The sequence below is a fragment of the Dendrobates tinctorius genome, unplaced genomic scaffold, assembly GCF_039654945.1.
Source record: "Dendrobates tinctorius isolate UK_male_01 unplaced genomic scaffold, ASM3965494v1 ptg000016l, whole genome shotgun sequence".
Taxonomy (NCBI): domain Eukaryota; kingdom Metazoa; phylum Chordata; class Amphibia; order Anura; family Dendrobatidae; genus Dendrobates; species Dendrobates tinctorius.
The window spans coordinates 75,416,480-75,443,463 of NW_027361684.1; the positions used below are offsets into that span (position 1 = coordinate 75,416,480).

Consider the following 26,984-nt stretch of genomic DNA (forward strand, 5'->3'; position numbering starts at 1 on the left):
GAAACCTAAGCAAAAGGCAGCCTCCAATTAAAGGGAGTCTCTCACCCCCAAAATGCTTTTTAAATGTGCTATACACTATGGTAGCAATGAGAAAACGGTCTTAGGAGCGCAGGAGAGAGACTCAGAAAAAAGATGGGTTTAAACCACAATGCGTTTCGACCGAGGATCCGTATTCATCAGGTGAATGTTCTTCATCCACCTGATGAAGACTTATCCTCCATCGAAACGCGTTGTGGTTTAAACCCATCTCTTGCCTGAGTCTCTTTTCTGCGCTCCTAAGACCATTTTCAATTTTCTCATTGCTCCTATACTCCATTGGAGGTTTTTGGCTGGAGCTGCGGTGGAGACCTGATATCCTTGTCTGCCCCTGGGTGGCTTCCTTAGCGCTCCTTTATGACTGCTTATCACTGGAACAGTGTCTGAGAATATATCTTTTAAGTTTTATGTAAATGAGTGTGCTCCTCTGGCAAGAGTTTGGTAAAATGTAACATCTCCTCATCTGACAATTAAGGGGCTTTCTCCACTCCTGATTGACAGTGTTTGCTTTCCAGATTGCGCAGTGTCTGAATGCTGCGTATGCTCATTGACACTGCCGGTGGCTGGACAGAGCATTCTACTCCTGTCTTCATTTTGCTGACACCACGCATAACACTGATACACACGTAATTGTAGAGAGCAGCAATTAAGAAGAGGGGAGGGCAGACAGCAAATACATGCATCTCATGAGTTTACCCCATCACTTAATTGGTGATTTGATAATTCCCAGTGTCACCAATGATAAGGACAGAAGGGTATGTTGGCCTTTCAGCTGAATGGGTAAGTCTTGCTATTGGAATATGAAGAGGCAATTATTGGAAAGTTCATTAGATAAGTCCACCGTGTTGGAACTATTTAGGTTTGCTGTATGTGATTCGACAATAGATCTTAAATTATTAAAAATAATTGAGTATACAGTATAATCAATTATTATTAATACAAAAATTAAAATCACGTCACCTTCCCTTTAACTATTCTGACCTCATGGGACTCAGTGCCACAGTTGATTTCTATACTCACTCTGGCAACAGGGTAGTCCTTGGCATCACCCTGAATACAGCGGATGCCTACAAGTTTCCTGCGTATTAACTGGTGGGGGAGTGTGGCCCTTACCAGGGACATCAGACTCCCAGAGATCAAGATTACAGGCGCCAGAACTTCATTTATTCTCATGGGACATGCTTGCGGCCCCTAATTGGGATGATAGTCTACATTGCAGGCTAGATAAGCATAAGAACAGTCCTCCCATTGCTGCAGTCCATTAGTTTGGTAGACAATGGATAATGGACAGCTATGTGCCCACGATCGTGACGCCTCCAGCAAATACCGTCCTTGCCAGTGGCCTTTGGCAGCCTCTTGGGACCTTGAACTCAACCCAGTTGTGGCTCTATTACACTTCTTTTGGGAGTCAGGCTCATTTTGGGTACCGCAGTATGGGGATGTGACAACAGCTGGTTTCTTTAAGGACTTCTTGACCACCTGGTACTTTTCCACTAAGCCAACCAGGTCAACAGCCATGTGGGGTTCTCCCTGGGCAAACCAGGTTTGCATCGGCCTAGGAAGGAAGTGAATAAATCTGTCCATAACAACACGCATGGAGGACTCTGGCTGCAACCATTTCTGTACCAAAGGTAGCAGGTCAAACATTTGGGAGCGAGGGTTTTTGTCACTGAAATACACCCTGTGAGTCCTGTAAGACCAGGTCATAATAAGCCTTGTAGGCCTCACCATTTAGATAGGGAGTTAAGACCTCCGCCCACTGCTGCGGCAGCAACCTTTCCCACTCTGCTCAAACATGGTTGAAACTAGTACAAAAATAGCTCAAATATAAATATGTTGTATGTCCACTCAATTACAGTATATAAACCTATAAACATGACATACAACTAAATAATCTTTAAAAAACATATTTATTCATTAAAGTATAAAACAATCCAAATGCAGAAAAGAGAAAACTAGGGGGAAGCAAAACAGGTGGAAAAACTGTGCAGGCAAGTACGAGGTAAAAAATATACACCAAGAATTTTTGTTTTTGTAAAAATTATAGCACCATTCATATAACTGACAACATGATCACAAATGTGTATATTAAAATGTCAAGTGATCAAAATAATTATAGTAATGATCAATAAATCTTATGGATCTTAAAAGATATCAAAGAACAAATTCATCCATCATAAAAACTCAATAAATCCCAAAGGAGTATGATAGTGTATAGTAGTAATTAATAATTCATATAGATATCATAAGAAAAATCACAAATTAATTTACCTTTAAGGATCAAAGAGGTGTATATAGCATAAAATAATCAAGTCAGCAGCTGAGGCAAAAAGGACACCAAAAAATATAACAATAATAAGACTGGTCTCTACTAAAGTAAAGAGATACCAATATCCCTATAATTAGTAACAAATTATCATTAATGGGATAGGTAAAAAGACAAGTCTAAAGTGCCAAAGTAGAATGGAAAGTTCAAGTGCCGAGAAAATATTTAAACAGCATACATACTGACCAAGGAAAGAACCCAGCAGCAGCCTGCACCTGCCTGACGCACGTTTCGCCTGAGCTCTGCCTCAACATCATCAATCGGGGTCATCTTTTGCATTGCACAGCTTATCATCTTCTGGACGTATGCATCATCATCTGGATTTGAGGGATCGGCAGTCTTACTGTGATGGATCACCTCAATCAGGAGCACCAACTGTAGCTACTGTAATAGTTTCTGCGGCTGCTGCAGAAACTATTCCAGATGATGTTGCAGCTGTACTTGCTGCTGCTGTTCCAGTTGCCATTGCTGCTGCAGCCATTGCTGTTGGTGTTTTAGATTAGCCTGCAATAGCTGCTTTAATATATCCTCCATGCTATCTGCTTTTAGTCCTGCAGCCGCCTTAACCCAAGGCATGCAGTTTGTCCAAAGCCATCATACGTACTTCCTGGGGAAGTTGCCCGTACTTTTAGCACTGTGATAAATTGACTCACTCAGGTTCTCACACAGGCAGTCACAGAAGTGCTTTCCTTTTATGTTTGAACTGGTTTATAGGAAAAAAATGTAATGCATAAACCAGTGCAAAATTAGATAGACAAGTACCCTTCTAAGCCCTTCCAGCATAACAGAAAAAAATACCTACAGTACAGTCTGTGTGGCTGCATAAATATACCCACTCAGGGAAAAAGAAAACAAGGTTCAGCACTATTTAGGACAAGCACAGCTCTGGAGATCTCCTCTCCAGAGACATCAAATACTGAAGTCCAAAGGCTGCACTTTTAGCTTCTGAACCACACTCTGAAGTGGAGATATGGTGAACAGTGTCCCACCCGCTCTTCAGCTGGTGACTAAAATCCAGCCCTTAATATGGCTGATTAACCCCTCTCAGCACTTAGTTTGCTGGAGCATTTTTCCAGGTTCATATCACTGAGCTTAAAATCTTGAGTGCCACATACTGTTTCTCCCCTCCATATTTTACCAGTGACCTTCTCATGATATGTATAATATATATATATATATATATATATATATATATATATATATTCACAGTGGGTACAGAAAGTATTCAGACCCCTTTTACATTTTTCACTCTTTGTTTCATTGCAGCCATTTGGTAAATTCAAAAAAGTTCATTTTTTTCTCATCAATGTACACTCTGCACCCCATCTTGAGTGAAAAACGTAGAAAATTTAGCAAGTTTATTGAAAAAGTAAAACTGAAATATCACATGGTCAGAAGTATTCAGACCCTTTGCTCAGTATTGAGTAGAAGCACCCTTTTGAGCTAGTACAGCCATGAGTCTTCTTGGGAATGATGCAAAAAGTTTTTCACACCTGGATTTAGGGATCCTCTGCCATTCTTCCTTGCAGATCCTCTCCAGCTCTGTCAGGTTGGATGGTGAACATTGGTGGACAGCCATTTTCAGGTCTCTCTAGAGATGCTTAATTGGGTTTAGGTCACAGCTCTGGCTGGGCCAGACAAAAATGGTCACAGAGTTGTTCTGAAGCCACTCCCTTGTTATTTTAGCTGTGTCCTTATGGTCATTGTCTTGTTGGAAGGAGAACCTTCGGCCACGTCTGAGGTCCAGAGCACTCTGGAAGAGGTTTTCATCCAGGATATCTCTGTACTTGGCTGCATTCATGTTTCTTTCAATGGCAACCAGTCATCCTGTCCCTGTAGCTGAAAATACCCCCATAACATGAAGCTACCACCACCATGGTCTACTGTTGGGATTTTGTTGGGCAGGTGATAACCAGTGTCTGATTTTCTCCACACACACTGCTTAGAATTATCACCAAAAAGGTCTTTCCTCATCTCATCAGACCAGAGAATCTTATTTCTGATAGTCTGGGATTCCTTCCCATGTTATTTAGCAAACTCTATGCTGGCTTTCATATGTCTTGCACTGAGGTGAGGCTTCGGTCGGGCCACTATGCCACAAATACCCAACAGGTGGAGGACTGCAGTGATAGTTGACTCTGTGGAACTTTCTTCCATCTCCGTACTGCATCTGTGGAGCTAAGCCACAGTGATCTTTGGGTTCTTCTTTACCTCTCTCATCAAGGCTCTTCTCCCATGATTGCTCAATTTGGATGGGTAGCCAGGTCTAGGAAGACTTCTGGTGGTCACAAACTTATTCCATTTAAGGATTATGGAGGCCACTGTGCTCTTAGGAACACTTCAGTATTGCAGAAATTATTTTTTAACCTTGGCCAGATCTGTGCCTTGCCACAATTCTGTCTCTGAGCTCCTTGCAAGTTCCTTTGACCTCATGATTCTCATTTGGTCTGACATGCACTGTGAACTGTGATGTCTTATACAGACAGGTGTGTGCCTTTCCAAATCAAGTCCCATCAGTTTAATTTTAACACAGCTGGACTCCAATGAAGGAGTAGAACCATCTCAAGGAGGATTACAAGAAAATGGACAGCATGTGACTTAAATATGAGTGTATGAGCAAATGGTTTGAATACTTATGACCATGTGATATTTCATTTATTCTTTTTTGATAAATTTGCAAAAATGTCTTCATTTTTCCATCAAGATGGGGTGCAGAGTGTACATTAATGAGTGAAAAATGAACTTTTTTAAATTTACCAAATGGCTGCAATGAAACAAAGAGTGAAAAATTTAAAGGAGTCTGAATTCTTTCTGGACCAGCTGTATATACAGTGAATGAAATACCATATATACTCATGTATAAGCCGACCCGTGTATAAGCCGAGCCCCCTAATTTTGCCACAAAAATCTGGGAAATTGACTTGTGTATAAGCCTAGGGTGGAAAATGCAGCAGCTACTGGTAAATTTCAAAAATAAAAAAAAGATACCAATAAAAGTAAAATTAATTGAGGCATCAGTAGGTTAATTTTTTTTGAATATCCATATGAATCAGGAGCCCCATATAATGCTTCATACAGTTCATGATGGGCCCCATAAGATGCCCCATACATAATACACCCTGTTATGATTGAGTCACCGTAGGAGGCAAAAACAGAAATGCTAGCTAAGTCCAGAAAACCAGAGAAGTTGGCAACTATCAGATTGCAGACCCCTGAACCTATCAACACAACTAGCAGTAGCCGTGGGGGGTTCCTACAATGACCTAGACCCCTCGATCACAGCCGGAGAGATACATAGGCCTAAAGAAGGAAAGGGGAAATCTAACTGCCCCAGAGCAGACCCCAAAGCAATAGGCAGCCCCCCACATATAATGACGGTGAAGCAAGATGAAAACACTTACACAGACAGAAAGACAGGCTGAGCAAAGACGGGGCCCAAAAACTACCTAGATAGGAACGGATAGGAAGGCTGCTGTCTGCAATCTGCCAAAACCCTATCAGAGACAAAAGCCAACAAGCTGATATAAAAATGGCCCTGAAGCAACTAAGCTTCAAAAACTAAATCAGCTCTCAGGTACTTTCAGAAGACAGAGCTAACGGAACACTGCACACTCCAGCAGGGAGTGGCAGAATCCAAAAAGCAAGAAAAACAAAAACAAATCTTAAATGCAAAAAGGCAAAACAGAAAACTTAGCTTTAGGAGAGCAGGAATCAGACTGGTGTCCAAGAGTCCACAGAGAAATCACCCGCAGGGCAGAAAGGGCGTAGGCTGCCTTAAATCCAGTCAGTGACTCCACTCAGCCAATCGTCTTCATTAGTCCCAGGTGCCTGATAATCAGGCTCACTACCTTCCTTCACTAAACAGGGAGTTCACCAGGCCTCAGTGACAGAGGGGAAAATGAACTCACAACAGTACCCCCCCCTTGAGGAGGGATCACCGAACCCTCAACAACGCTACCAGGGCGACCAGGGTGAGCCCGATGAAAGGCACGCACCAATCTTTTGGCATGAATATCAGAGGCAGAGACCCAGGAATTATCCTCCTGACCATAACCCTTCCACTTAACCAAATACTGGAGTCTCCATCTAGCCAGACGGGAATCCAGAATTTTCTCGACCTCATATTCCAAGTTACCTTCAACCAATACAGGGTCCGGCGGTGCCACCTCAGGCACAACTGGCTCAACAAACCTCTTCAACAAGGACTTATGGAACACACTATGGATCTTAAATGTGACAGGAAGAGCCAAACGAAAAGAGACCGGATTAATAGTCTCCAAAATCTTGTAAGGTCCAATAAATCTAGGCTTAAACTTAGGAGAAGCCACCTTCATAGCAATATTTTTTGATGATAACCACACCATATCACCAACCTTAAACTGGGGACCAATGGTCCTATGTCGGTTGAAAAACCACTGGGCCTTTTCCTGGGAGAGAGATAACTTATCCACCACTTGGTCCCAGATCTGGTGCATTCTCTCCACCACAGTGTCAACACCTGGGCAGGCAGAGGGCTCCACCTGCCCTGAAGAAAATCGAGGATGAAACCCAAAGTTACAAAAAAAGGTGACATCAAAGTGGCAGAACTAGCTCTATTATTTAAAGCAAATTCGGCCAAGGGCAAAAATGAAACCCAATCATCCTGATCAGTGGAAATAAAACATCTCAAATACGACTCCAAGGTCTGGTTTGTTCTCTCCGTCTGCCCATTGGTCTGAGGGTGAAAAGCAGAGGAGAAGGACAACTGAATTCCCAGCTTGGAACAGAAGGTCCTCCAAAATCTAGACACAAACTGAACTCCTCTGTCAGATACAATGTTCTCAGGAATCCCGTGCAAGCGAACCACCTGTTGCAAAAACAGGGGCACCAACTCAGAGGAAGATGGCAACTTAGGGAGAGGTACAAGATGAACCATCTTAGAGAACCTATCACAAATCACCCAAATAACAGTCATTCTTTGAGAGACCGGCATATCAGAGATGAAATCCATTGAAATATGGGTCCATGGCCTCCTGGGGACCGGCAAAGGCATCAACAACCCACTAGAGCGAGAACAAGATTTAGACCAGGAGCAAGTCCCACAGGACTGCACAAAATTCTTGACATCATGAGACAAGGTGGGCCACCAAAAAGAACGACTCACCAGATCTCTAGTACCAAAAATACCCGAATGACCAGCCAATGCAGAGCAATGAACTTCAGACATCACTCTCTTCTTCCACTGGTCAGGAACATACAACTTTCCACTGGGGCAACGCTCAGGTTTGTCCTCCTGGAACTCTTGCAGAGCAAGTCTCAAATCGGGCGAGATGGCAGAAAGAACTACCCCTTCGCCTAAGATGGTAGCAGGCTTGGTCACCACAGGAGAATCAGCAAAGAAACTCCTAGAGAGGGCGTCTGCCTTGACATTCTTAGTTCCAGGAAGGAAAGAGACCACAAAATCAAAACTTGTAAAAAACAAGGCCCACCTAGCCTGTCTGGGGTTCAAGCGTTTAGCCGACTCTAGGTAAATCAAATTTTTGTGGTCAGTGAGGACCACAACTTGATGTTTGGCTCCCTCCAACCAATGTCTCCTCTCCTCAAATGCCCATTTCATGGCCAACAGTTCCCGATTCCCCACATCATAGTTACGTTCAGATGAAGAGAACTTTCGGGAAAAGAAAGCACAGGGATTCATTTTAGATGTTACCGGATCCTTTTGGGACAACACTGCTCCTGCACCAATCTCAGAAGCATCCACCTCTACCTGAAATGGGAGTGAGACATCAGGTTGCCGCAGAACCGGGGCGGAGATAAATCTACGCTTCAGCTCCTGAAAGGAAGAAACCGCCTCCGGAGACCAATTCAACACATCCGCCCCCTTCCTGGTCAGGTCAGTCAATGGTTTGGCAATACTAGAACATTTTGCTATAAATTTCCGATAAAAATTAGCAAAACCCAAAAACTTCTGGAGGGCCTTCAAAGAAGTGGGCTGAACCCAATCATAAATGGCCTGTACCTTGGCCGGGTCCATTTCAATAGTTGACGGAGACAAAATAAATCCCAAAAAAGAAATCCTCTGTACTCCAAAAAGGCATTTTGATCCTTTGACATACAGAGAATTCTCTCTCAAGATCCGGAACACAGTCCGAATATGTTCCACATGAGCATCCCAATCCTTGGAGAAGATCAAAATATCGTCCAGGTAGATAATCAAAAATTTATCGACAAAGTCTCGGAAAATATCGTTCATGAAGCACTGGAAGACAGAAGGGGCATTAGTGAGCCCAAAAGGCATCACCAGGTACTCAAAATGTCCCTCCGGAGCATTAAACGCCGTCTTCCATTCATCCCCCTGCTTAATGTGGGTAAGATTATATGCCCCCTGAGGTCAAGCTTGGTAAACCAGCAAGCACCCCTGAGTCTAGAGAATAGATCCGAAATCAGGGGTAACGGATACTGATATTTAATAGTAATTTTATTGTGGGCACGATAATCAATACAAGGCCTTAAAGAACCATCCTTCTTGGCCACAAAAAAAAACCGGCACCTAAGGGTGAAGAGGATGGTCTAATATGACCCTTCTCCAACGCCTCCTTAATATAGGACCGCATAGCCTCGTGCTCGGGTACGATAAATTGAAGAGCCGACCCTTAGGAAATTTACACCCCGGGCTTAGTTCAATTGCACAGTCATAACTCCTATGAGGAGGCAAGGACGCAGACTCATTCTCACTAAATACATCATAGAAGTCCGCCAAATAGTCAGGAACCTCATGCGACTGAGGAGAGGTGGAAAAAACCGGAGCCTCACTAAGGGTACACCGGCAACCCCAACTCACCACAGACACAGACTTCCAATCCAAAACTGGATTATGAATCTGCAACCAGGGAAACCCCAGAACAACGGCATCATGCAGACCATGCAACACCAAAAATCTGCAATTTTCTTGGTGGTCTGGGGCGACCCGCATGACCAACTGGGTCCAAAACTGAGGTTTATTTTTAGCCAGAGGGATAGCATCAATCCCCCTCAAAGGGATAGGCGTCTGCAGAGGTGTCAACGGAAATCCACAACGTTTTAGCAAAATCCAAGTCCATTAGGTTTAGCGCTGCTCCCGAATCCACAAAAGCCTTGGCGGAAAATGTGGACAGGGAACAGATCAGAGTAATCGCCAAAAGAAACTTAGGCTGAACCCCACCAACAGAAAACGTGTGTGCAAAGCGTTTCTCACGTTTAGGACAAACAGAAATATGTGAGGCATCTCCACAGAAAAAACACAGCTTATTGCGCCTTCTGAATTCCTGATGTTGCACCTTAGACAAAACTCTATCACATTGCATAGGTTCAGACGTCTGTTCAACCGGTGGCAACACCTCTCGTGTAATCCTGCATTCACGTAAACGCCGATCAACCTGAATGGCTAAAGACATAGAATCGTCCAGACCAGAGGGAACAGGAAATCCCACCATAGTATCTTTTACGGCTTCTGACAAACCCTTCCGAAAGAGAGCAGCCAAGGCACTATCATTCCAGGTAGTAAGGACCGCCCACTTTCGGAACTTTTGACAGTACAACTCTGCAGATTCTCGACCCTGGTTCAATGCTAACAGGGTCTTTTCAGCCTGATCAATAGCATTAGGTTCGTCGTACAGCAACCCCAAGGCTTGAAAAAATGCATTCACATTAGTCAGAATAGGGTCATCTGGTTTCAAAGAAAACGCCCAATCCTGGGGATCGCCGCGCAGCAAAGAGATGACAATTTTAACCTGCTGCGCGGGGCTCCCTGACGAGTTAGGCTTCAAAGCAAAAAATAATTTACAATTATTTTTGAAACTCAAAAATTTAGATCGATCCCCAAAAAATACATCAGGTGTGGGGATCTTTGGTTCAACAGCATGTGAACGAGCAAGATAGGCGAAAATTCCTCGCACTTCAGCAGTGAGCTGCTCCACACGATCAGACACTTGCTTTATCTCCATTGAGAGAAAAAAAAAAATTCCCCCTACGGCCTCAGAGATATAGAGGAAAGAATATACTCACTCCTTTTTTTTTTTTTTTTTTTTTTAAAAACACAATTCTTTCCTGCTATTGAGTACCCCAGGATCTGTGTTTGGGCGGGTGATTCTGTTATGATTGAGTCACCGTAGGAGGTAAAAACAGAAATGCTAGCTAAGTCCAGAAAACCAGAGAAGTTGGCAACTATCAGATTGCAGACCCCTGAACCTATCAACACAACAAACAGTAGCCGTGGGGGGTTCCTACGATGACCTAGACCCCTCGATCACAGCCGGAGAGATACATAGGCCTAAAGAAGGAAAGGGGAAATCTAACTGCCCCAGAGCAGACCCCAAAGCAATAGGCAGCCCCCCACATATAATGACGGTGAAGCAAGATGAAAACACTTACACAGACAGAAAGACAGGCTGAGCAAAGACGGGGCCCAAAAACTACCTAGATAGGAACGGATAGGAAGGCTGCTGTCTGCAATCTGCCAAAACCCTATCAGAGACAAAAGCCAACAAGCTGATATAAAAATGGCCCTGAAGCAACTAAGCTTCAAAGCCTAATCAGCACTCAGGTACTTTCAGAAGACAGAGCTAACGGAACACTGCACACTCCAGCAGGGAGTGGCAGAATCCAAAAAGCAAGAAAAACAAAAACAAATCTTAAATGCAAAAAGGCAAAACAGAAAACTTAGCTTTAGGAGAGCAGAAATCAGACTGGTGTCCAAGAGTCCACAGAGAAATCACCCGCAGGGCAGAAAGGGCGTAGGCTGCCTTAAATCCAGTCAGTGACTCCACTCAGCCAATCGTCTTCATTAGTCCCAGGTGCCTGATAATAAGGCTCACTACCTTCCTTCACTAGAACAGGGAGTTCACCAGGCCTCAGTGACGGAGGGGAAAATGAACTCACAACAACACCCCATATAATGCTGCATAAAGGTTAATAATTGCTCCATAAGATGCTCCATAAATGGTTATGGCACCACAACATGCTCCATACAAAATATGCCCCATATAATGCTGCACAAAGGTTAATAATGGCCCCATAAGATGATCCATGGAATAATATGCCCCATATGGGGCTCCATAAAGGTTATGGCCCCATATGCTGCTCCATAGAGTATGCCCCCATATGCTGCTCCATAGAATATGCCCCCATATGCTGCTCCACAGATTATGCCCCCATATGCTGCTCCACAGATTATGCCCCCATATGCTGCTCCACAGATTATGCCCCCATATGCTGCTCCATAGATTATGCCCCCATATGCTGCTCCATAGATTATGCCCCCATATGCTGCTCCATAGATTATGCCCCATATGCTGCTCCATAGATTATGCCCCCATATGCTGCTCCATAGATTATGCCCCCATATGCTGCTCCATAAGATGACCCATAGTTTATGCCCCCATATGCTGCCCCATAGTTTATGCCCTCATATGCTGCCCCATAAGGTGCTCCATAGTATACCCCCATATGCTGCTCCATAAGGTGCTCTATAGAATCCCCCATATGCTGCCACATAAGGTGCTCCATAGTATACCCCCCATATGCTACCGCATAAAGTGCTCCATAGAATCCCCCCATATGCTGCCCCATAAGGTGCTCCATAGTATACCCCCCATATGCTGCCCCATAAGGTGCTCCATATTATACCCCCCATATGCTGCCCCATAAGGTGCTCCATATTATACCCCCCATATGCTGTCCCATATGGTGCTCCATAGAATCTCCCCATATGCTGCCCCATAAGGTGCTCCATAGTATACCCCCCCATATGCTGCTGCTGCCACCGCAAATAGAAAAAAAAAGAAATACTCACCTTTCCATTGCAGGGGGCCAGGTGCTGGGGTCACCGCTGGCTCAGGACCCCAGCATTGGCGCTACTTACCGATCCTCCATCCATCGCTGCACTCCTCTGTGTCTGCCAGGTCCCTCTGTCAGGGACGTTCAGGCAGAGGGCACGCACTGACTACGCCATCGCACCCTCTGCCTGAACATCAGACAGAGGACGGAAGACAGCAGAGCAGCGCGCAACGCTGGAGCGAGGACAGGTGTACATAAAATATACTTACCCCCTCCTGGCGCGATCTCTGCAGCCCCTTCTCCTGGTCTCAGGCTCCTTCCTTCAGCGGTCATGTGGTACCGCTCATTAAAGTCATAAATATGCACATATTCATGACTTTCATGAGCAGCACCACGTGACCGCTGCAGGAAGTAGCCTGAGACCTGGGAAAAGCGAGGGGGCTGCAGAGACCACTCCAGGAGGGGGTAAGTATGATCGGACACCCTCGTCCACCCTCCACCACTGACCTCCTGGTATATGACTTGTGTATAAAGTGAGAGGGGGACTTTCAGCCCAAATAAATGGGCTGAAAATCTCAGCTTATATGCGAGTATATACGGTAATTATTTGATCCCTTGCTGATTTTGTAAGTTTGCCCACTGACAAAGACATGAACAGTCTATAATATTAAGGGTAGGTTAATTTTAACATTGAGAGATAGAATATCACAAATAAAATCCAGAAAATCACATTGCAAATAAATTTCTATAATTTATACATTTTTCAGTGAGAAATAAGTATTTGATCCTCTTCCAACCATTAAGAGTTCTGGCTCTTACAGACCAGTTAGACGCTCCTAATCAACTCCGTACCTGCATTAAAAACAGCTGTCTAAGGCCGGTTTCACATATGAGTTAAAGGCCGCAGCATCGGCCTGCGCATGGCCGCCGCTAAGCCCTGCCCCCTGCCGCACCTCTGCCAGTAGCTCCGCCTCTGGGCGCAAATGTGAAACCGGCCTTACATAGTCACCTTTATAAAAGACTCCTGTCCACAGACTCAATTATCAGTCAGACTCTAACCTCTACAACTTGGGCAAGACCATAGAGCTTTCTAAGGATGTCAGGGACAAGATCAAAGACCTGCACAAAGCTGGAATGGGCTACAAAACCATATGTAAGATGCTGGATGAGAAGTAAACAACTGTTGGTGCAATAGTAAGAAAATGGAAGAATGACTTTCACTCGACATCGATCTGGGGCAACATGCAAAATCTCACCTCATGGGGTATCCTTGATCATGAGGAAGGTGAGAGATCAGCCTAAAACTACACAGAGGGAACTTGTTAAAGATCTCAAGGTAGCTGGGACCACAGTCACCAATAAAACCATTGGTAACACATTATGCAGTAAAGGTTTAAAATCCTGCAGTGTACGTAAGGTCCCCCTGCAGGCACATGTGCAGGCCCATCTGAAGTTTGCCAATGAACACCAGGATGATTCTGTGAGTAATTGGGAGAAGGTGCTGTGGTCAGATGAGACAAAAATTGAGCTCTTTGGCATTAACTCAACACGCCGTGTTTGGAGGAAGAGAAATTCTGCCTATGACCCAAAGAACACTGTCCTCACTGTCAGTCATGGAATTGGAAACATTATGTTTTGTGGGTGCTTCTTTGCTAAGGGCACAAGACTACTTCACCTCATCAATGGGAGAATTGATGGAGCCATGGAGCTATGTACCGTAAAATCCTGAGTGTCAATTTCCTTCCCTCCACCAAGACATTAAAAATGGGTCGTGGCTGAAACTTACAGCAAGACAATGACCCAAAACATACAGCGAAGGCAACAAAGGAGTGGCTCAAAAAGAAGCACATAAGGTCATGGAGTGGCCTAGCCAGTCTCAAGACCTTAATCCCATAGAAAACTTATGGAGGGAGTTGAATCTCCGGGTTGCCAAGCAACAGCCTCAAAATGTTAATGATTTAGAGATGATCTGCAAAGAGGAGTGGACCAAAATTCCTCCTGACATGTGTGCAAACTGAAAAAATTTCTTAGTGCTGTGCTTGCCAACAAGGGTTTTGCCACCAAGTATTAAGTCTTGTTTGCCAGGGGGATCAAATACTAATTTCTCATTGCAAAATGCAAATAATTATTTCCTTCACACAAAAAAACTTCTTTCTCACTCCCCAAAGGGGGTGGTCTTTTTTGTCCTTTCTCATTCTCGGATCCTCTACCAGAGGCCTGGGAGTTTGAGGGTTCTGCACAGGATCTTAGTTGTTCCCAGCATTGCACTTTTCTGGACAGGGAGTTCAGTTGTTGCTCCTGGGATCTGTTGTAGCCATTTTTACATCTTAGGGGTCACTGCTCCAAGTGCTCCTGTCACTACTGGAATCACTGTTGCCTTCACCTTCCACATCTCCTGTTCACCTTTGAGGCCCTAGTATTTCTCCAGCTTCTCATATTCCTTCTTTCTGATGTTGCTGTCACTTGGCACTGCCACATCTATTATCATTGCTGTCTTCTGATCCTTGTCTACTATCACAAGGTCTGGTTGGTTAGCAAACACCTGCTTGTCAGTCTGCATCTTGAAGTCCCACAGGATTTTAGCCCTTGTATTTTCCACCACTTTTTCAGGAGTCTCCCACCTGTACTTAGGAGGACTTAGCCCATATGCTGTGCAGATGTTCCTGTATACAATTACTTGATTGTGGCATTCAGTATACATTGTTCCTGCTTGCATTTTGCATCCTGCCACTATGTGTTGGATGGTTTCTGAGGTTTCTTTACATAGTCTGCACCTTGGATCTTGTCTTGTGTGGTAAATTCCTGCTTCTATGGATCTGATGCTTAGTGCTTGCTCTTGTGCCGCTATGATTAGTACCTCTGTGCTCTCTGAGTCCAGCTCTCTCCAGCCATTGGTAGGATTTCTCCATGTCTGCCACCTCCATTATCTGTTGATGTTACATCCCATGCAGTGGCTTGTCTTGCCATGGCACTTGATGTTTCTGTTCTTTCTTCCAGATCTGTTGTTGTTGCTGCCTTATGCTTTCTCTCAGCATCTCATCTTTTGGTGCCATTTTTCTGATGTATTCCTGGATACTCCTTGTTTCATCCATGATGGTGGCTTGGATGCTTATCAAGCCTCGGCCACCCACCTTACTGTTGGTATAAACTCTTTGGGTGCTAGGCTTAGAATGGAGATCTCCATGCATTGTGAGGAGCTTTTGTGTCTTCACATCTGCAGCTTCCATCTCTTCTTTTGACCAGCACACTATGCCATCAGGGTATGTGATAACTGGCAGGGCATATGTATTGATGACATGGATTTTATTCTTCCCATTGAGCTGACTCTTCAGGACCTGTCTTACTCTTTGATGGTATTTGGATGTTGCTGTTTCCTTGCTTCCTCATCTTGGTTACCATATCCTTGTGGGTTGCTGAGGTACTTGTAGGATGTCTGTACATCTGTTATATGCCCTGCTGGTACTTCCACTCCATCAGTCTTGACTATCTTGCCTCTCTTTATTACCAACTGGCCACACTTCTCCAGTCAAAAGGACATCCCAATGTCTTTGCTGTAGATCCTTGTCAGGTGGATCAGTGAATTGATGTCTGTTTTACATACAGCTTGATGTCATCCATGTAGAGGAGGTGACTGATGATGCTTCCACTCTTGAACTTGTATCCCTAGCTTGTATTTATCTGGCTGAGGGGGTTCAAGCCTATGCAGAAAAGCAATGGGGACAATGCATCACCTTGGTACAGTGGGGAAAAAAGTATTTAGTCAGCCAGCAATTGTGCATGTTCTCCCACTTAAAATGATGAGAGAAGCCTGTAAGTGACATCATAGGTAGACTACAACTATGAGAGTCAAAATGAGAAAATAAATCCAAAAAATCACCTTGTCTGAATGAGCAAGACTTATTTTTCAAATTATGGTGAAAAATAAGAATTTGGTCATTAACTTTACCCCAAAGGGTGGTTTGCACGTTAATGACCGGGCCAATTTTTACAATTCTGACCACTGTTCCTATATGAGGTAATAACTCTGGAATGCTTCCATGGATTCTGGTGATTCTGACATTGTTTTCTTGTGAAATATTCTACTTCATGTCAGTGGTAACATTTCTTTGATATGACTTGCGTTTATTTGTGAAAAAAACAAATTTGGCAAAAATTTTGAAAATTCAAGCAATTTTTCAAATTTGAATTTTCGTGCCCTTAAACCGCAGAGATATGGCAGGGTTATTTGAATGTTTTGGATTGTCATTATGATTTAAGAGAGAAAACACAGTAGTTTGACAATAGATGGCTTCACCCAACCACTAACCATGAGTGGAGAAAAAGTTTTGGTGTTATCATTCATACAGTTAGGTCCATATATATTTGGACAGAAAAAACATTTTTATAATTTTGATTCTAGACATTACCACAATGAATTTTAAACAAAACAATTCAGATGCAGTTGAAGTTCAGACTTTCAGCTTTCATTTGAGGATATCCACATTAAAATTGGATGAAGGGTTTAGGAGTTTCAGCTCCTTAACATGTGCTACCCTGTTTTTAAAGGGACCAAAAGTAATTGGACAATTAACTCCAAGGCTATTTCATGGACAGGTGTGGGCAATCCCTTCATTATGTCATTCTCAATTAAGCAGATAAAATGCCTGGAGTTGATTTGAGGTGTGGTGCTTGCATTTGGAAGGTTTTGCTGTGAAGGAAACCTGCGGTCAAAGGAGCTCTCCATGCAGGTGAAACAAGCCATCCATAAGCTGCAAAAACAGAAAAAACCCATCCAAGAAATTGCTATAACATTAGAAGTGGCAAAATCTACAGTTTGGTACATCCTAAGAAAGAAAGAAAGCACTGGTGAACTCATCAATGCAAAAGACCTGGGTGCCCACGGAAGACAACAGTGGTGGATGATCGCAGAATAATCTCCACGGTGAAGAGAAACCCCTTCACAACAGCCAACCAAGTGAACAACACTTTCCAGTAGGTAGGCGTATCAATATCCAAATATACCATAAAGAGAAGACTGCATGAAATTAAATACAGAGGGTTCACTGCACGGTGCAAGCCACTCATAAGCATCAAGAATCAAAAGGATAGACTGGACTTTGCTAAAAAACATCTAAAAAAGCCAGCACAGTTCTGGAAGAACATTCTTTGGACAGATGAAACCAAGATCAACCTCTACCAGAATGATGGAAAGAAAAAAGTATGGCGAAGGCGTGGTACAGCTCATGATCCAAAGCATTCCACATCACCTGTAAAACACGGCGGAGGCAGTGTGATGGCTTGGGCATGCATGGCTGCCAGTGGCACTGGGTCACTAGTGTTCATTGATGATGTGACACAGGACAGAAGCAGCCGAATGAATTCTGAGGTATTCAGAGCCATACTGTGTGCTCAGATCCAACCAAATGCAGCCAAACTGATTGGTCATCATTTCATACTACAGTTGGACAATGACCCAAAACATAAAGCCAAAGCAACCCAGGAGTTTATTAAGGCAAAGAAGTGGAATAGCCAAGTCAGTCACCTGATCTCAAACCAATTGAGTATGCATTTCACTTGTTAAAGACTAAACTTCAGACAGAAAGGCCCACAAACAAACAGCAATTGAAAACCACCGCAGTGAAGGCCTGGCAGAGCATTAAAAAGGAGGAAACACAGCATCTGGTGATGTCCATGAGTTCAAGACTTCAGGCAGTCATTGCCAACAAAGGGTTTACAACTAAGTACTAGAAATGAACATTTTATTTGCAATTATTTAACCTGTCCAATTACTTTTGGTCCCTTTAAAAACAGGGTGGCACATGTTAAGGAGCTGAAACTCCTAAACCCTTCATCCAATTTTAATGTGGATACCCTCAAATGAAAGCTGAAAGTCTGAACTTCAACTTCATCTGAATTGTTTTGTTTAAAATTCATTGTGGTAATGTCTAGAACCAAAATTAGAAAAATGTTGTCTCTGTCCAAATATATATGGACCTAACTGTATTCTCTGAAAAAAGGCAAAGAGAGCAAAAATTTTGCAGGGGTATGTAACCTTTTAAGCACAGCTGTATACAGGGTGAAATTAGTGGTAACTTGTTCAATGCTTATTTCACTCTCTGTACATATAGTAGTGTCCATTTTTTAAAAGCATATCATAGCTTTATTATAATTATATCACAAATATAGAAGCACTGTATTGCTTCTGTGCTCAGTGACTATTCTATACTATCACTGGGGTCTTATAGATAGAGGTCAAGTGTCCAAACAGTTGATGTAGGTGGTGTGACAGCATGGGTAATAATTCTTCTTGATGGCACTAAAACTTTGATAGTCATATGGATAAAAGGCTCAGAATTCTCTCAGAGAAGGATTCATTACAGCTTGTAGGGCTGAAAACAAGAGATATCGTCTGTCCTCTGGCTATATAACAAAAAACTGCTCACAGTTTGATTGGAAGGTGTTGCAGAAAATTTATTTGCAGGATTTATCAAGACAGATGATTCACAGATTGTTTCCACTGTAACTTCAGTTGCTGAGTGATTCATCGCTTGAAACAACAGTCATTAGTTATATTAGCGTTCTTGGTAACTGCATGAAGAGAGATTGGTTGTTATGTAGAAGCCTAGCTGACAGCTATCTAAAAATAGGATTATTTATTGCAGTCCTAATGGATGACAACTCCTGCTTTGGGTGACTGAAAACATTATTCAGAATGCTATTCAATGAAACAATATTGAAAATGACGGTTATTTGTTATTTACCATAGAAAAGATTTTTTTCAGATATTTATGATTTATGATGTGCTGTCATCTATCTTATCATTTACATATATCTGGAGTTTTGGTGATTTCATTGATAAGTCCTTCAGTAAAAAATGTTAAACGTTTCTTTTCTTCTACTACAAAATAGGATTTCCTTGTCGTGTCGTGCACCTCGTTACCTGTGAGTTACTAAATAAGGAAACATGTAAACTGCCAGATTTCATTTAAAATTCATGTTGAATTTGACCTTTCTCAATAATTAAACCTTCTGATTAGATAACATAATGAGAAAAATAATGAGAATAATCAGAATAACTTAAGATAAATGGCAAAAAATAGCTTCAAATATGTTTCACACTTCTATTTGCTGTTCTTCATATAAAATGTTGACATCGGTTTATAAAGGCATAGCAGTATGAAATGAGATAATAGTAATAATGGTACAACAATTGCTTCCACTAGCAGCAATAAGATATTGTTGTATGTCCCAGTGAAAAGCAGTTTGTGTTGATAGGGAATAAATGCATACAGTTATGTGCAGGTCAGACAAGCCTTCATCTTGTCACCATTTCTCTTCAATTTATATGCAGAAGCTATTATCAGAAAGGCTGGACTTGACAAAAAAGAAGGAACCAAAATTGCCTGATAAATCATCAATAATCTTAAATGCAAAGACGATACAACAAGCATAGATGGAGTGAAGGATTTTTATAGAGTGTCAAGCTGGAAAGCTTGAACTTGGGACTGTTGCTCAACACAAAGATGTTGACTAAGACACTGCTTGTACATAGTCTGGTCTTTTCTGTGGTAAAATACAGATGCAAAACTGGATAGTAAACAAACAAGACAGAAGAATCGACACCATCAAAATGTGGTGTTGGATAAGGTTGTTGTCAATACCATGGATGGTAAGACGAAGAAATAAGTCAATTTTGGAACAAATCAAGCCAAGAATGTCGCTAGATACTATGATTTGCCTATTTTGGTCACATCATAGGAAAGGAGCAATCACTGGAGAAGGACATCATGGTTGGCAGAATAAAATGAACAAGATGAAGAGGAAGGCCAGCAACCAGATGGCAGAAGACTCTTGTGGACCTATCTTGACTTGCATAAGATCAATCTTCCTATAGATCGTTCACCCATCAAGTCACCATGGCTCGAGATCGAGCATTCAGGTATTTTTCAGGAGAACTAGTTAGCACACAAGTGTCATGTCATCATTGAAACAATCACTGACCTCAGGGAGACCAGTCAAAGAAAACATTGCGGCAGCCGGCAAAGGCGCTCAATCACAGTGAAATCCTAGGTGCAATGCTCCCTGGGAAATACGAATATGCAAATAAAGTCCGTGGAGCCTCATTTAAGAGTCTAAAACATGGGACTAGCCAGATCTTCCTCCAGGGAAGGACCCAGCCAAGGGGTGGCTCCTTTCGGAAACCACCATTACCACCATATTAAGTGGCCCTTTAAGTCAATATCCAGCTCTTTACGAGTTTACCGATATGACAAGGGAAATACCAAGGCCAGGTATCCATCCACAGACAGCTGTTTCGGGGTGTCGCCCCTCATCATTGTGGAGTAGGATTCTGGCTAGGTGGGAGCAATGCCTAGTAAAAATATGGGGATAGAGCTATTTAAGTACATGCTTTAACTAACCAAAACACAATTGGCTGGCACAGCAGGAAAGCCATTGTTCACTGGGGTTGTACCAAAAGGAATGACAGGATTGCCAGTTGGAAACAATGGGGGTGGGGAAGCGCTGGAAGAAACATGTGAAATAATGTCAACAAAGAAACCCAGTTGACTTCCATGGGCTCCATCGAAATACAATACAGCAGCAAAGAAAATGCAGAATGGATTTCACCACAGGTCTCTGGGCCAGCTTACTTCTCCGGGTTCTACAGGTTCGGTTCACTCATACCTAGTCCCAGAGTACAAATTCTGTTCTTACGAGTTGTCATTCCACTGTGCTAAAAATAATTCCACTCTCAGTGTGGTGTGTATGAGCCTAGAGACCCTTAATCAAATCCATTCTGCATTTTCTTTCATCCTATGCCTGCCTACACCTGCAGTTATATGTTTGTGATACATAACTACATAGGATCTGTTCACTCTTACTCTTGGTAGTCATAAGTGGACAGGGAAGGAAGTGCAGGCACCATATTCACAGGCACTGAAATCAATGGGAGAGCAGCACTGCTCTGCCACTTCCAGCTCCTCTGTTGGTCAGTGACATCACTATGGAGACACACGGGTCAGTGGGTGCTCTTGTCTGCTGACCTGGCTGTCTTTCGAGAGCTCGCAAATACCAGGGTTCATCCCACTGAACATCTGCACTCGATCCCCACGGGTAGAACACCACTCAGACAACACAAGGTGCGGGGAACACACATTGGTAAGACTATTGGTTCACCAACAGAAAAAAACACAGAGGTGCAACGACTGTTTTGAAGGCCACGAGCAGGCAGGGGGGTACAGATGCGTGCTTCTGCTGGATCTTCATCCTCACTGAAGACGCAGATCCAGATGACATGCATGGTGTTGCAGACACTCGTCGGGCCCCTGCACTGCGATACATGCTGAACTGCAACACATGCAGTGGCTGTGAGCTGACGTCGGTGGTGCAGTGACGGGGAGCAGCGCATGACAATGGCGCACACTCTGATGTCAGCTGCCGGGCTGTACGGTGGATACAAAAGACACTGGGCAACGTGGGAGCAGAGGAAAGGTGAGAAGAATGTTTTTGTTTTTAATTATGCAATAGGGACAGAACGGGGACACATACACTAGGATTTGGGACCATGTAAACCAGGATGGGGACATATATACCAGGAAGTGGGCATATATACCAGGATGGAGACCATTTGGACCATACATACCAAGATGGGGACCATATATACCATCATTGGGACATATACTGTATACCAGGATGCGGACATATTCACCAGGATGATGGGCATATATACCAGGATGGGGACATTTTACTACATAATGAAAGGGGCAATTCATAAGTCTTTATAGAATTTAGAACACTACAGTGGCCCATATATCTGACCAACGTGTGTGTGTGGGGGGGGCAGGTCCAAATTTGTCACTGGGGCCCATTGGACTCCAGTTACACTACTGCAAAAACATACATTCTCAGCAATTACACAAGGTGGTACAAGTGGAAGAATTTCACCTTTCTGCTGTGCCTTCTTGGCTTCCAGGAGCAACGATCTCTGCCAGCAGCTCCATGCTTTTGGTGGGTTCTCACTGAGATGATAATGTATTAGATGTGACCTGCAGTCCCATGTAGCTCCACAGATAATACAGTGATACTTTGTGAGTACTGATAGCAGTGATGGCTCCTCTGGATCACACTGCTGCTGGTTCTGTATGTGCTGGTGCTGCTGTTTTAGGCTGGTGGGAGGAGTAAGGCAGAATCAGTGAGAGATGAGAGCAGACTATACTGTATCTATCTATTGCTGATAATGACAGACTGCTATAAACACAGATCTTCATTTTTGCAGTTTTGCACTAGGTCAACTGTAAATCACAAGTTAATCACATATCATGTGAACATTCTCACCTTGCACATCAAAAATCATAGATCTTAAACTTTGTGATGCTGCAATTGGCAATTTTCCATGTGGGCAATTTTCCGTGTGGGCAATTTTCCGTGTGGGCAATTTTCCATGTGGGCAATTTTCCATGTGGGCATTTTTCCATGTGGGCAATTTTCCGTGTGGGCAATTTTCCGTGTGGGCAATTTTCCGTGTGGGCAATTTTCCGTGTGGGCAATTTTCGTGTGGGCAATTTTCTGTGTGGGCAATTTTCTGTGTGGGCAATTTTCCTGTGGGCAATTTTCCTGTGGGCATTTTTCAGGGAACCGCTGATTTAAGAAAGGTTCACTCTTGGCAAAGGCAGGACTGCTTATAATATGATCCTCCTGCACCATGATGTACACAAAAATGTCTATATTTGTGGAGAATTGTTTTTATGTGATAACACTTAGTAAGACAAAGCAGTTAGTCATTGTAAAAATGTAATTGATAGCCAATCATGTAAGATAATGCTACTATCTTGCAGATATAGGGTTTATCTGCAGGTTAATAGTGCTATGAAGGTGCATAGCTGCTGTAGTAAAAGGAAGGCACCTAGGAGAAAATTAACTATATTTCTACTGCGAGCCATCTACTTTCAGTCATGCAAGCATGCCAGTGAAGGTTCACTCACAGCTTACTATAATGTGAATGGCGGCTGTGAATATTCGCCACTCACAGTATAGACTGACAGATGCTGCTCTACTCATGCTCTACAGAGCCGGCTGCTAGTCAAAGTATCTCAGATATTTGCAGGTTAATAGTGTATGCTGGTACATGAAAGATGATAGATACACCACATCCATTAAGAGACCTGTCTTACTAAAATGGAGTGGACTATTCATGTCAGTTTTGATGAATCAGGGCCTAAGATTGTGTGCATTCAACTTTTTTGCATCTCAATAAAACCAATCACTGATATGGGCCGTAATATGTTGAATTCCTTATTGTTAGGGACAGGATTTTCCCGCTGCACGAGATAGATCCCAGGCCTTGTTTGCCTCTGCGGTCCCCCATTTGGCTCCAGCCACTCAGATTGCTGCTCAGCATAGACGTCGGTCCCAGCATCTTGCTGAGGCTCTTAGTACACGCTTGGTTGGTAGTACACTCTTTTGCTAACTCTGAGAGCCAGTGATGTGCAGATGCAGTCTTGCGCTCTGGAGCCTAAATCCAGAAATCACCTAACTGAGCATGTCCGTGATGTGGCGTCTTCCTATTCGTGGTCGGACGTCAGCTGCTCTGGTGACATGGCAGCAGTGGATTGGCCTGCGGGTGATGTCAGCGTGTTTGGGGTGAAGCTTTGGGTATAAAAGGCTCCCAGTGACTCCCGCGGTTGTGCTAGTATCATTTATGGTTGGTGTGTGTGAGTGGATACACTACCATTCTGTATGCATGTGAGTGTGTTTAGGTACCTCCTGAGTTTTAGCCAATTAAGGCTTTTTGTACTCGCTTGGCTTAGCATCTGTTTCCCACATGTGTGCGGTTAGCACAGTGGACGTACAGGGCAAGATCCAACCAAAGAGCTGTGTGCCCCTGTGAAGTCAACAGGGTTTGTAGTTGGCATCTGTTTTTGTGTTTTTCTTTTGACTCGGCATCTGTTTCGGCCATGTGTGTGATTGGCACGGGTCAGTCACAGAGCGAGCTCAACCCCTTAGCTCTACCTCTCTGTGAGGCTAACAGAGCTGAGTATTGAGCGTTCTGTTCGGGCTGCGTGTTGTTAATGCAGTCCTATTTAGGAGTTCACTCACTTTCTGTAATTTGTCATTGTTCACATGAGCAGCAGTTTTACATCTCTGCACAGTAGACCGACCCTAGGTTGCGATCGCACTTTATTATTTTTTATTTAGTGCGATCCGTCAACCCTAACAATTAACATTCCTGAATTTGAATAAAAAACACTTCAAGCAAATGCAATCACTCAATGTTGAAAAGAAAAATCTGGAAATACTTTATGAATTGCAAATGTAAAAGTTGACGAGTACAAGATATGGTTAAAATGGTCAAGCTCCACAATAGAGTAAAATGAAGAAAATGCGGACAGTCCACAAATGCCTATATTCCAAACAGTGTTGTGGCTTCACATTGGGCTACGGTCACAGTACATCAGGAGTCAGTCACCACCTTATACAGATCTGGCAAAAATTAAGAGACCACCACATCAAAACCCTGTCATGGGCAGCCCATTCTCCTCTGGAATATAATCAAGAGGATGATGGATAGTCACAAGCCATCAAACAAAGAACTGCTTAAAATTTTGCACCAGAAGCAGTGTAAAAGACTGGTGGCAATCATGCCAAAACTGTTATTAAAAATCATGGTTATTCCACAAATTATTGATTTCTGAACTCTTCTGCTAGGTGCCTTCCTTTTACTACAGCAGCTATGCACCTTCTAAATGCCTATGAACTTGTTTTCTTAGCATTATTTGAGGTCTGAAAGGACTGTTTTGTTTTTTTTTAATTTTGACTATTTCTCCTTTAGAGAAAAAAAAACAAAATGTAGTTTGTAGACTAAAAGAAAAATTTACATTTTACTCAAAAATATAGCTATAAAGAGAGAAATCAGACAAACTGAACATTTGGAAGTGGTCTCTTAATTTTTGCCAGAGCAGTAAGTTTAGAGCATGATAATGGATTTTTTCTTACTTTAGCTAGGCAGTTTCTGTGTAATTCTGTGTTTTAATCGCTTTAAATTGAACAAATCTCCCAACTCCCAGTTAAGAGTTGATAGTTTTATTCCATGTGCTCACAAACATGGAGCTAAAAGTGCTTATCTGTACACATAAAAGTACAAGCCAGCTGGATTCTGCCCGACCCTGGATTTTGCCTCATTATAAGCCGATAATGAATCCCCACTGTTGGTGACAGAACTGTAAAAGAAAGCAGCCAAATGAAATGCGATTTACATGTAGAAAAGCAAACAAATAGCCTCAATAAAACCTTCACAGAAGAAAGCAAGGATACAATGAGCTAATCAGAAGAAATCATGGAGTGTGGACAATTGGATGACGTGTTCTTCAAAAAAGAAGTACCAATGTGCATTGGCTAAAACAACAATGCTGTTTCTTGGCCTTTCTTTACTGGTGCTGACCTAGTAAAACATTAAACATTAACATTGAACATTAACATTTTCCTAACATTGTTAAGAAAAAACAAATGATTTCATATGATCTGATGTATCTGTAATATGCAAGTGATGCAGTAACACAAGTGCTGCAGAGCAGGAGTTAGGGGACTCCATGTAGGGAGATAGCACGGTAAAAGAGGTACAAAACTAAACTGACTAAATGGTTGTTTAACTAACCAGTCTGTGGTTAACAGTTTCACAGCCTGTCACTTGCTGAAGGTCCCGTGGGTAGCAGGATGCTGGCCGCGGTCGGTGTTGTGTCTGCTGGTGTCCTCGCCCAGCACACAGTCCTACATCTGGCGGCAGCGGGCGGTCTCTGGTTTTACCCATGGAGCCCCTAGTCCGAATATCCGTGGAGCAAAAGAATAGAGCTCTTCAAAGGATTCCACTCAGCACTTGTCTCTTTGAGCAGCCGCCATCACCTTAAGGGCTGCGCTGTAATGCTCTGTCTGGTGTGCGCCTCTCTGGATGTCAGCCGACACCAGGACGTTCATACTGCAATGCTCCATTGATCGCACGCTCCTCTGCGCACCTACCGGTTTTGGTGAGCCTCTCACTATGCCACGCTTTCTCTTCACTCCACAGCCTGTCACTCCCTTCACAGCGATTGCGGTCTGCACTTCATCGGTGTTCTGACAGGAAGACTGTTTCAATTGCCACACAACCCATTTTACCATTTCAACTCTTTCACGAGTTATTTACAAGTTTATGACCATTTATAAAATGTGTTCAAAGTGCTGCCCATTGTGTTGGATTTTCAATGCAACCTTCTCCTCCCACTCTTGACACACTGATAGCAACACCTCAAATAAAGCAAAGAAACCAAGTTCATAATCCTTTAGAAGCAGCAATACTAATGTTTTAACTCATGAAGAGTTCAGAAATGAATATTTTGTGGAATAACCATGATTTTTAAAAACAGCTTTCATGCATCTTGGCATGCTTGCCACCAGTCTTTCACACTGCTTCTGGCACAAAAATTTAAGCAGTTCTTTGTTTGATGGCTTGTAACTATCGACCAACCTCTTGATTACATTCCAGAGGTTTTCAATGGTGTTCAAGTCTGGAGAATTGGCTGCCCATGACAGGGTTTTGATGTGGTGGTCTCTTAATTTTTGCCAAAGCTGTAGATCTACCCAAAAGGCCCTCACTGTGGTGACAATAATGCAGGAAGCTAGGTTAGCAATAACCAAAGCGATGTGTGATATAGTGTACAGGATCCCTCCTAATGGCATAAGCCAGGGCTGGCTGTGTCAGAAATGAAGTAGTAGTAACCACAGTGTCCTATCTATAAGCCTGGAGCCAAAAATGTTAGAACTAAAGTACTAAATAGGCTTGTTTGTTACCTGTATCAGGTGAACCGGCCACAGGGAATAT

The 26,984-nt window shown here is 43.1% G+C and overlaps 1 protein-coding gene across 3 annotated transcripts in view; it reads left to right on the top strand.

The window, feature by feature from the left end:
* STS (steroid sulfatase) overlaps positions 1–26,984 on the top strand; it is a 345,407-nt gene that overhangs the window by 29,764 nt on the left and 288,659 nt on the right. The window lies entirely within an intron of this gene.